At 47.8% G+C, this 11,820-nt stretch overlaps 1 protein-coding gene across 6 annotated transcripts in view; it reads left to right on the top strand.

The window, feature by feature from the left end:
- KANSL1 (KAT8 regulatory NSL complex subunit 1) overlaps positions 1-11,820 on the top strand; it is a 104,513-nt gene that overhangs the window by 21,452 nt on the left and 71,241 nt on the right. The window lies entirely within an intron of this gene.

The raw sequence follows: 11,820 nt of genomic DNA, 5'->3' as shown, positions 1-11,820 counted from the left end.
CATTCGGTAGTCGTTGGTGGTTTTGTGGAGCAGCAAGACCTGGAAATACTGGCTGGCGGGAGCGGTGCAAGCATGCCACCAATCCAAACCCGAAACACTATAAACGGTTCTCTCCATGATGGGTTGGACCTGTCCCCTGAAGTGAAATGTTTGTCTTTTTACAACGGGGATCTTTGTTGTAAACCAGTTATGTAAAGTAAGGCCAGTCTGAATCTTTGTAGCTGACAACATATTTCTGACTGGGGAATTATTTTTTTGGTTTTTTGTTAAATGAGCTGCCTGGAAAAAAGAAAAACTCTGAAAGGATTTGGTCCAAGTACCAGTGGAAGTGTGAAGCGAGCGTGTTCGCTCGAATGCCTGGGAAATTATTGTTGGGAATTCTCTTCTTGTCTGTGAGTTGAATTAAATGATGACAACAGCCTCATAATTATGTTGTTAACTCAATGCTGTTTGCATAAGTGTTAGGTGTCAGTTTGTGTGTGGAGGAGGAAGATCCTCATCAAGGGAAAAGGTCTTGAGACAGGTCAAGGAAGAAGGGAAACTTTCCTTCCGAAGACAGGAATTTTCCCTAGGAGTGCATATCGCAGTATTTTGCACAAAGCTCTTAAAAGGCCATATTCTGTGTGTAGCCTGTGTAAAATCTCGCTTGCATCAGTAGATGATCTCTTCCACCCTGATGGACCTATTGAACTTAAACCTCAGTCTGTGAAGTATAGCTACGGTCGACAAAAACCTCCCCGCAGCAGCCACAGGGGTCCTGTTCGGAACGGGGACGGCTTTCCCATCGAAATAGTCACCAGGACTTTTGCATACCTGCGCTATTCCGGGTTTGTTCAGATCCCTGGGGAGGAATAACTGTTGTCCGAAGTGTGGTGTTAGTGGCCGGTCCAGTACGGCGGGACACAAATTTGACTGAATTAGGTGGGTGGATGTGAACGGTGCGTGTACTTGGTAACTTCAGTGTCCTCCAAAACCACGCTCATATGGATGAGTGCCGATAAACAGATGTTACAGCTCTTGAATATTAAATTCCAGCTGAATGTCACATCGTGTTTTGGGATGTTAGCATAGGATGAATTTGTGTATGTGAAGTCTTAAACGTGGCATGAGTTCGGCTTTCTCCCAGTGCAAAACTAGTAGCTGAGCATGTGATCCCTGCTGGCTGGACATAAAGGCGTTCTTGCGCTCTTAGAAAAGAGAGTTTAATAACTTTATTCCTGTTTTATGATGTCCACAAACTTGCTGTTGGGATTAGTCGTGAAATTGCGTTTATAAGTATTGTAATTGTTATTGGAGGAGACATTTGATTAAAATTCTGTCCAAAGTAATATTAAACTTCCCATATTGTGGGTTTCATAGATTCACGTGTTGTCTAGCAAAGTGAAATTTCTTTGCCACTCATCTTAATCCCAAGAGGAAGTGCGGTATTCGGAGACGTGATGCGTGAAATTCTTTGCTGACTTTTCTGCCCTTTGTGTTAGTCATGCCTTTACGTTCCCCAACCTCCTGAGCACTCTTTAAAAAAAGCCAAATATTTTAAAGCTAATAAAAAGAAGGCTCCTTCTATTGGCCGTAGGTTCAGAAGCTGGTGTGTACGCGTACTGGCATCTAGGCCAGGCCCACCAAACCTCCTTTAAAGTTTTTTGCCCGTGGGTATTTAGTAATTAGTCTGCCCGGCATTGACTGTCCTGTTGGCATGAGTGCTTTGACATTGGGTCTCGCCAGCTCTGGCATCGCTGGCGCTGAGGCTGAACGCGCGTTCCTGCTTGTTAGCAAAACTCCCAAAGTCAACCTTAAAAGCTGGTACAAGCCTCTGAGTGCGCCTAAATATCATTCTTTTCAAAGCGGTGCTGAGGCAGGAAGGGGAAGAGCTGACTTTTCCACTGGGAAGCCGCCTTGGGCCAGCTCATTGTACAGAACCATTGTTTTACGATGGGTTTGTGCGTGAGCACAGAAAAGCGAAGGCTTTTTTGCAGGGTTATTCTGCAGCTTGCGGAATTTTACTTATTAGGGGGAAGATTTTTACCCTGATTATTTTCATTTCAGTAACGAGACGGAATATCTTAATGAGCGTAAAAATTTCTGTGTCATCCCTTGGCTGTGTTTTGCTCCTGGGTGCTCCTGCCTTTTCCCAAGCAACTGCTCATTTTTTTTTTTCTAGATCTTTAGTGAGAGTTATGCTCTGAACGCTGCGCCTTGTAGCCTGCTTGCAGTAAGTGGCCATGTCGCTGACTGCCTCTGGGATTCAAGTAGAAGCATGCAAAAGAAACAAAGACGTGTTTACATCATGCTTAGATAAGAGTTGACCTTTGAGTTTTTCTGGCATGGTGACATTCCAGAATCGGTATCTGGTCAAGGACGGACTTCGAAGCATTTGTACTGTTCCGGCCCGCCTGATCTCGGCTGTAGAGCAGCGTCTCCCTGAGGAATTGCATCTTTCCAGTAGAGTTAGGGATCTGTCAGAACTTGGTGAGTCCTTCTAAAGCAGTGATAGACCTGCTGCCCAGGAAGGTGCTGTGGTTCAGGTGCGTAACCAGGCCATCGTGTAACGCATAAACAAAGCAGGGAGGTATTCGTTACACCTTTGTTGGGAAGCCCTGCCAGCTAGGGCTTGGTTTAACGAGGCGCTCTTGATTCTCCTGCCGCTGATGGGGAAAGAAAGTGTGTACAGGCAGGGTTGGTTCATCTGCGTTCTTAGGTTTGTGTGGATCGGGGACCACCAGGTTGCGTTTCGTTCGCTCTCAGATTGATAAGACACAATTCTTTGCTTCCCAGCTAAGATCCTCTTCTGTGGCGCAGAGTTAGGCTGAGGAGAAGCTCTGCCTCTGCTCGGTGGTGGCGAAGGCAGGTTGGAGCCTCCCTGGTGGAGAATGGGACTGAACTTCTTCAGGTGTGACGGTAGGCAGCAGCCATCTGCAAAAGCCCTGCTGCTTCAGAAGGACCTGGATGCTGCTGTTGGCACGGTCGGATCAGGAGCTGCTGGTGGTGGAAGGTCGCTCGGAGCAGGACACGTGAATCCCTCCTGGTGCTGGGGGGCTCTGGCTTGGGTGGCCGGGCGATGGTTTAGCAAGTCATCAAAGTCCTGGTGTTTCCCTGGCCCTGTGTTAATCCACAGAAATACTTCATGCAGCTCCTGCATCTTCACAGTTGTTGCTTTTCTCAGGCTGGTCGGTTTCTTTGCTTGTCTTCCATTTCCCTGTAGACTGGTTTTGTCAGAATTCACCAATTATTTTTGGCTGATTAGTTACCTCTGTCGAGCAGCAGCATAGGCATTAGCTGGTGCGCGGTGTGTGATTCAGTCTCTGCGATCCCCAGCTTCAGTCCGTGTACTATGGAAAAATTTTCTGAAAAGGTAGCGAAAACAAATATTTAATTGGAACTTATCTTTTAGTTCAGGTTTCTTATCTGGAAAGTCACTTTTCACGGCAGTTACATCAAGCTGCTGGGAGTGAACTGGAGTTCGTAGTGACTAACTTCTCACAGCAGCTTTTACGAGGGTCGGAGAATACCGACGGCGTGTTCGGCTGTGGTTGTTACAGTGCCTATGGCCACGATGCCTAAGCACACTTTAATTATCCCCATTTACTGGTGGGAAATCCGAGCACCTTGTGCACTTTGGTGTTGCAGTGAATCATTTCGCAGCCTTGGAACCCGTGCGGTGACTCCTCCCTGGGCCGCGTCACATCGCGCTGCCCGGATTTCAGAATTGCTGGACTTGGAGCAGTAATGGAGATTTCTCACTAAAACCTGCTTTTCTCGGCGCGCCTTTCCAAGTCCTGTGTTGGAGAGGGATGTTGGAGAGATGGCTCTTGCATCAGTGGTTGGTCGAGGGGTGGTTGCGGTTGGTGCATCAGTTGGCTGAGAAATAGGATTTAGAAATTCTGATTTTTCCTCCCTTGATTATATTTTTTCAAGGGAGAGCATGATAAGGAAGCCTATATCTCGAAAGCTACTAAAACAGCATTTCTCAAGCCTGTGGCAGATCCCACGCTGTGGGGACTAAGGAAGCTTTTCCAACTGGTCACAAACGGGTTTCACTAACTCTGGATTTATACAGAGCAATCTCTAAAAGTTTGTCTCTACTCTTTGTGACTCTTTCAGTTACCTGCTTGGCTTTTTTTGGTGTTTTTCTTGGTTTTGATTTCTAGCTGTGATTGTAGCTACCGACACCAGCTCGGTGCCTGACCTTCTAGTTCTCAGCTATTTAGGAAAACGTATGGATGTCGTACCTGAATTGCTGGTAATCCACGTGCTGCTCAGCAGCAGTATGTTGGTTGAGAGATGTCTCTCAAGCGTCTTTCATTTGGTAAGAGAGAAAGAGAGCAAATCCTCAGCGTGTTCTTGCTTTGCATTTGAAAGCGGAAGAGCGGAGAGCAGTTCATTGTTCAAAAATGCTTAATCAGGTATCCGGAGTAAGTAGGACACTCCGCCAGTCCCTCTTGCTTTTAAGCAAAGAGGGCAAACGAGAACACTGCTTGAGAAAAGATCTTACGAAAAACGAGTCAGTTATTTCTCCCAGAAATGTTGGTCGTTGTGCACCTTTTATAGATAAAATGGGTGTCTAATAAATCGTGTCTGATTTATTGGAGTCTGGACCCTGGCGCACAGGGGTGTGGAAGGGAGGTGAAGTGTTTCGGTGTCCGTGCTCCCGTGTCCGTCCCCAGAACTCGGTTAAGGCAGTGCTGTTGGCTTTCATCCTAGAGGGAGTTCGATGCGTTGGGTTAAATTTATCTTTCGAGGATGAAGTCACAGTTGTTTCGGCGGTGGGGGGGGGAGCAGAAGGGAACCAGCCCTCGGTGTTGGGGGGAATAACGGCAGAGTTGGGTGCTGCGGCGCGGGAAAGCGTTTGAATTTGGTGTAGGGAAGGTTGAATGCAGGCAAAGCATCTTTCTGCGCCTTTCTCGCAGATGTCTTTAGTGATGGTGCAGGGTTTTGGGTTGTCCTGTTTGGACTCAGCTCTTCTCTGCCTCTTTCTTGGGCTGCTGGGCTGGTGTATGAAAGGTAATTGGGAGGGCTGGACGCGGTTTGGTGTCCGGCACTACCAATAAACTCCACTTTGTCTGTATGTAGCCCTTAGACAGCGGGGCAGCGAGCGAGAACAGGCTCTAGGTCAGTGTTTTTTAGGACTTGTGGGTGACACTTTGGATAGGGTTGCATAAATACGTACTTGACTGTTCATTGGAAAAAGCCTGTCACAGCATCCGAAGCAGCAGAAAAAAAAAAAACCATTTGTGAAGTTTGTGAATGTGAACTGGCATTAAAGCCCTGGTGTGGTAACTCATCTGCTTCCCTACGGTCGCGTGTGAAATTGAAGTTAGTGTTTGAGCAAGGGAAAGGGGCCCTGTTTAGAGCTGATCTCTAATATTGAAGTCTAATATACTGATGTGGGGGATGGGAAAAAGACTTTTGTATTACATTACACCAGCACCTGTAAGCAGCTACGGTTTAGAGCTGTGTTTTTATTCGTGCTAATACTGACACAAGATGAAAAGTGACTGTGTGGCTGAGATTAAAACTGGAGCAATGGCAAACATGGCATTCCTTAAGGAGATTGTAAAGGTGCGCTTCACAGATGTGCTTTTCGTCCTGAAAGATTTCGGGTTTCATTGTTCACCCCATAACGTGGGCTATTTTGCCCCCCCTCCTTTGTTCTCTCCTTCGGCAGATAGCTTCTGGTTGCGCTAGCTCGGCAGCAGCAGACTTCCAGCTGGGGGAAAATGTTTTCCTTGCTAACCTGGCATTACCCCAACAGATTTTTCCACGGAGCATGTTTTGGGCACACCCTGGATATGGTGCGTTTTGCAAGTGTCTTGTTTCAAAGGCTCGGGGAGCTGGATGGCTTTGCTGGGCCATCCTCGGATAAAACGCTTCAGGTGGAAGAGAACTTAAAAAACTGACTCAGGTTTTACTTGCTGGATTTCAGAATGAAAGGAAGGACTTAAAAATACAAATAGGTGAAGGCCTGGGTATTGACTAGTAATTCATCTGGGAAGAGGAAAGAGAAACTGGAATTGCAGTTGAGTCTGTTGCAGTTGTCCGTCGTGCCTGTGGAGCCAAATCGGAGCTGGGGATGGTTGGATTCTCCACTGCCCTGGAGTTGTCTCCAGCATCCTCTGGTTGTTCTCTGCTTTTGGAAGACATGATCATGGAATCATAGAATGGTTTGGGTTGGAAGGGACCTTAAAGATCATCTCGTTCCACCCCCCTGCCCTGGGAAGGGACACCTCCCACCAGCCCAGGTTACTCCAAGCCCCGTCCAACCTGGCCTTGAACCCCTCCAGGGATGGGGCAGCCACAGCTTCTCTGGGCAACCTGGGCCAGGGGCTCACCACCCTCACAGCAAAGAATTTCTTCCTCACATCTCATCCAAATCTCCCCTCTTCCAGCTTAAAACCCTTCCCCCTCGTCCCATGGCTCCCCTCCCTGCTCCAGAGTCCCTCCCCAGCTTTCCTGGAGCCCCTTTAGGGACTGGAAGGGGCTCCAAGGTCTCCCCGGAGCCTTCTCTTCCCCAGGCTGAAGCCCCCCAGCTCTCTCAGCCTGTCCCCACAGCAGAGGGGCTCCAGCCCTCCCAGCATCTCCGGGGCCTCCTCTGGCCCCGCTCCAACAGCTCCGTGTCCTTCCTGTGCTGAGGACTTCAAAGCTGGATGCAGGCATGTGATGATGTGCTGGTCGTTGATGTTGGTTTCCTTAAGTAACATCCAGCTTTTTTTTTTCTTCTCCCCCCTCTGACCTTCTCTGTGATAAGGTTACTGCCTGGAATGCCTGCTCCGGCTCTGACCTCAGCACTGAAGGAGCTATTTATGGGAAGGGTACCTGGCACCGGCGCGCAGAGTCAAGGATTTGGTTCATGGTGCCTGGGATTTCCATCTAGAACATGTTTTTTCATTAAACTGCACCACATCAGCAGTGAGGGGGATGATCCTTTGGTGAAGGAATATTTAAACGGATCAGGGACTTGTGCTGTTGAGAGCTTAAATTCACCGGTTTGGTTATGAAGATGGGGTGTCTCAAAAATTCTCCTGCAGATTGGTGGTGTTGAAGGTAACTCTCTTGTTGTCTGCCCCTCCCCAAAGCCAGCCTCCAACTTCACATGCCAAAACACACTTACTCCAGCAGTTGGCCGTGGAGGTCATCACGGTGATGTATTTAAAGCTCTTCTGTTAGTTGTAAGCCGTCAGGTTAGTGAAGGTGAACAACTTGGCAGATGGCTGTTTTCTCCCTGGTGCTCATGTGCAACCATGATGTCTTAACGGCAAAACGAGATGTTCCCTGTGATAGTGGTGGCAGAGTTCGGCTGGCACATCTCGTGACGCTTCAGCTCCTGAAACAGATTAATTTGTGCTTGTCTTATGAATGAACATAAGCGTGCTCTTTCCAGAAGTGTTTATTTCTGATACTGAGCCCATTTTAAAGAGTTGTAGCTCCCTTTATCTGTGAAATACGTGCATCCTTACGATGTAAAATACATAGTTGGAGTTGTCTCTCACTCGTGTAGTGGAACAGCTGGGGGAACGGGAGAAAGGGGTAGCTTTTGACAGAGATCTCGCTGCAGTTTCAGGTGTCTCCTTGCGGCACTGTACAGCACTGGGTTTGTCAGGTAGTTCCGAGTGTCGTTTCACTTCTTAAGAAGTGCCTCCTGACGGGGTGGATTTGTGAAGTGTGACTTCATTTGGCTGCTTGCTTAATAAAATATTCAGTAACTTAAAGCATTGAAAAAAAAAATAATTATATACCCCCCACTATAATGGTGGCTTTTTTTTTTTTTTTTTAATTAACATTTGGTCATCAAATTACCAAAAGAGGGAAATAAGGAGGATCAGGGTACTCCTTATGCAGCAGCGCTTTAGGCTTCTGTATTTGTGACATTTTAGCAGTTTCCATAGTAACACGTAACGATGTTGTAAGAAATGTTGCAGGGATTTTATTTGTATAAGGGAGGACTTTAAAATATTAATGGAAGGCAGCATGAATCGGAGGGAAGCCTAATCATATTTGGGAGAAAAAAAATTGATGCTAGGTAGAAGAAAATGACTTAAGGTATTGTCTGGAGCGAACAGCCGTCTGTAGATTGAACTCGTCTTGGCCAGCAAACAGAAAATAAGAGAACTTGGGAATGTTTGCCACAAAGCCTCTCCTCTCTGATACTATAGGTAAAGGTTTGGAAATATTCTGCTGTTGCTCGGTCGCCAAGTCTAGGTAAAAAATATTTTATCTCAGAAATAACTTTTTGTCCCAGCCCGTGTGCAGTTGGAGCTCAGTTCCGGTCCCTCTTTTATGATACTGGTTAAATGTTTGGAGCCGTTACCCCGTTTGCATTCATGGGGGTTTCTGTAAACGTAGTTGGGTTAAAAATTGGCTGTCTCCGTGTAGAAGCCTTTGTAGCAGAGTTGCTCATGCAGCTTTACAGGCAATCTGCATTTAGCGAATTCCCTGGCGGCTCCTACTTAATGACCGATATCGAGCTTTTGCTGTTTCAGGGCTGGTGACGTTACATTGCGTTACCAAATCCGATCCACTCTTGTGTAAGAAGCAAAGGGGTTTTGTGTAGATGCAATTGGCAGAAATCACAAAAAAAACCTGGTTTCTTGGAGGAAGAGGGTTCAGAGAGGGATGTTTGTGTGTATATGTTTAAGTTTCGGGTAAGACTGAGTTGTGGGTCAGCAGCCATCCACCTAGCCCCGTATTTCCACCCAGTTACGCAAACGGAGGCAGTGGAGGGCAGAAAAAGGCACTGCGGTTTAGACGGCTTTGCAATTAAATCACTTGGAAGAACCCGGCAAGAAATTCCTACTTTTCAGATTCGCTCAAACGTCATTGCACGAATGCCTCACTTCTGTGTATCTTAGCTGTGGTTTTCTCTTATCAAGTTAGATGTTTAATCTTTCCATTATAAAGATCGGTATTGAGTCTTCTGAGGTTCTGGCCGTGCCCTGGTAGCCCGGGGAGCTGCCGTGAGCCCGTCCTGGCGATGGTTGGTGCCCTCTGGACTCGGCTCGCTGCTGCCCGGGGGTTACAGACAGTTCCTTGCCAGGCTCTTGCACCGCCACTTTCTCATTTTTCTCTCTCCTAATTACAAAGCTTGGGTGTAGCAACAGCCTGTTCTGCCTTGCCCTTGTCTTCTCTCTGCATCTGAGTAATAGTTAACACATTTCTTCTGCCCATTTGGCTTTGGAGAAGACACCTCCTTTTGATGCAGCAGCGCTCGGTCCTGGCTCATTCCTGGGCCTCTGGGTGTTGTGGACGCTGCTGCTCCTTCTCCACGTGCTTGTGATCTGGTGGGATGAGCGGATTCACTCCTAGGAGCTGTGTGGACATCAGTTCTCGCTATGTTATGCCAAATCACAGACTGGCAGGGGCTGGAAGGGCCCTCTGGAGAGCATCTAGTCCAACCCCCTGCCAAAGCAGGCTCACCCCGAGCCGGTTGCACAGGAAAATGCATCCAGGGTTTTGAATATCTCCAGAGACGGAGACTCCCCCACCTCTCTGGGCAGCCTGTGCCAGGGCTCTGCCACCCTCAGAGTAAAGAAGTTTTTCCTCATGCTGAGATGGAATTTCCCGTGTTCCAGTTTGTGCCCGTTACCCCTTGTCCTGTCCCCGGGCACCACTGAGAAGAGCCTGGCCCCATCCTCTTGCCCCCTGCCCATTAGCTCTTGCTGAGCGTTGCTGAGCTCCCCTCTCAGCCTGCTCTTCTCCAGGCGGAACAGCCCCGGGGCTCTCAGCCTTTCCCCAGCACAGAGATGCTCCATCCCCTCAGCATCTCGGTGGCCCTTTGCTGTCCCCTCTCCAGCAGTTCCCCGTCCTTCCGGAACCGGGGAGCCCAGCACTGGCCCCAGAGCTCCAGGTCCCATCCTGCCCTGGTGCTGTGAGTGTCACCATAGAGGAAAACAGAGTGTCCCTGTGTCCATGGAGAGAGGCAGGGTCTGATCCAGAGGGAAGAGCTGAGCTGGAGATAGGCGGCTTTGAAGGTGTTTTGGTGATCTTGGCTCGGCACGGCTTCGGCAGCTTCCGACCAAATTTACCTCCTCTGGTCCCAGTTCCTGATCTGTCTGGTTTGATGTGCAGAGGTAGTGGCTCTCCATCTTCCCAGTGGCATTTTTCACTGCTGGAGGCTCACATCCCAGTGGCCAAGGGGAGAATATTTCTGTTTCGCAGCTGTTACTATTCCTGGGCTGGGGCAGTAGCATGAATAAAAGTTGCACCAGCTAAATCTGCCTATTTTTGTGTGAATTGGAGCCCTTCTCCATGTGACTTCTGCTATTCCAGTGCTGGCTATTTCAGAAAAATGAGACAATTAGCCTTCTGTGGATCTGCATTTCGAATGCAGAACACTTGCAGGGCTCTTGCTCCATGTATGCCACATTTTGTGGTATTGGCTTTTTACTGTCTCAGACTAAAACAAGACAATTCTTCTCTCTCCGCTCCTTCTGTGTCGTACGTAGCTCTCCGACCACTTGCAGAAATTTTTGAAAGTCAAAGGGAAGATGCTGTTTATACTGAGATAGCAGAAAATAATGTGAAGAAACAACCACATTAGGAAATCTTTCAAGGCATTAACCACTTTTCCCGTGTCAAGGCAGATTACAGTGATACAGGCTGATTTTCAGCAATTTTTCATCGCAGTGTACACACCTGAGTGTTGTCTAGTGACCTCTGGAGGGTTGGTTTCCCACATATTGGTCAAAGCCTTACCTTTTTAAAGGAAATAATTCTGTTTGAGTAGTAGCCGGCTACTTAAAGAAGATTCTTCAGCGCGATGATTCATATTGTGCCTAAAGACAGCTTTCCATATCCAGCCCTCGCTCACTCCCCCTACCATCCCCCTCTCCCTGCCTCTGGAAATGGGCTAGAAGCCCGAAACAACTTAACTCTTGGTTATTTAAACCTATTTTGAATAAGTGATGCTTGTTGAAAATCTTAACCTGAAGGCTTTGATTGACATTGTCTTGTGCATTAGGTCTTAAACTGGCTTATGAAGTGTGTAACTTTGCTGTTTGGGTTTTTTTTTTTATTTATTTTATTTCCAGCTGCTTTTTTATGACCATGAGCCGTTCTTTGAATTCTTACGAACGGGCTGAAGTTACATCTGTCTCCAGTTACAGCGGTTCTGTGCTCGTTTGCTCCTTTGTGCGAATCTTTGACTTGCCGAAGGTGCCCTGCTGCCCCTGCTCTGCGTTAGCTCTCCTCTGCTATTGCTGCCCAGCTCTTTTTAATATAAGGAGGTCTGGTTACTTCTGCAGCTAATTTTCCTGCGTGCTGGCTGTCGCGGTAGCGTTTATTTTCAAAATAGGATTGTTTGTGGAGAGCAAGCTTTTGTAACCCATCCTAGTTGTCATGGCACGGATCTGCCTGTTTTTCCCCCCTCGCCGCTGTTCCCGGGTGCGCTTTGGTTATGTTAAACTCCTGAAACCAAACGCCTCTTCAGCCTGGGTACAGGTAAGCCCTAATCAGATTAACCGCTCTGCAAATGGAGTTGCTTATTTTGCCTGTGTTTTCTTGTGCTTGAGCAAGTGAATTTGTGTGCGAGGGCAGGGCGCTCTTCTGTGATGAATGAAAGTAAAAATGACTCAACCAAGCTCTTGGTGGCTGTATGAAGATCTAGTGAACGTTATCGACTGTGTTTACTTGAATTCCCTATCTTTGTGTGTATGATTTTCTTTTCCCTTTGCTCTTTCCCTCTCCCCCATGGGCAGTGGTTGCACGTTTGCCATCGCCTCCGCTTTACGTCCTTGGGTAATTTCTGCGGCACAGTTTCTTCTGAACCAGGGTTTGCCCACTGCTCGGGTGGGTGGCTGGGATGCGCAGGGCCTCTTGTTGTCTTGC

This window comes from Chroicocephalus ridibundus, chromosome 17, assembly GCF_963924245.1.
Source record: "Chroicocephalus ridibundus chromosome 17, bChrRid1.1, whole genome shotgun sequence".
Classification (NCBI taxonomy): Eukaryota; Metazoa; Chordata; class Aves; order Charadriiformes; family Laridae; genus Chroicocephalus; species Chroicocephalus ridibundus.
This window is presented reverse-complemented; position numbering and strand designations above follow the sequence as displayed.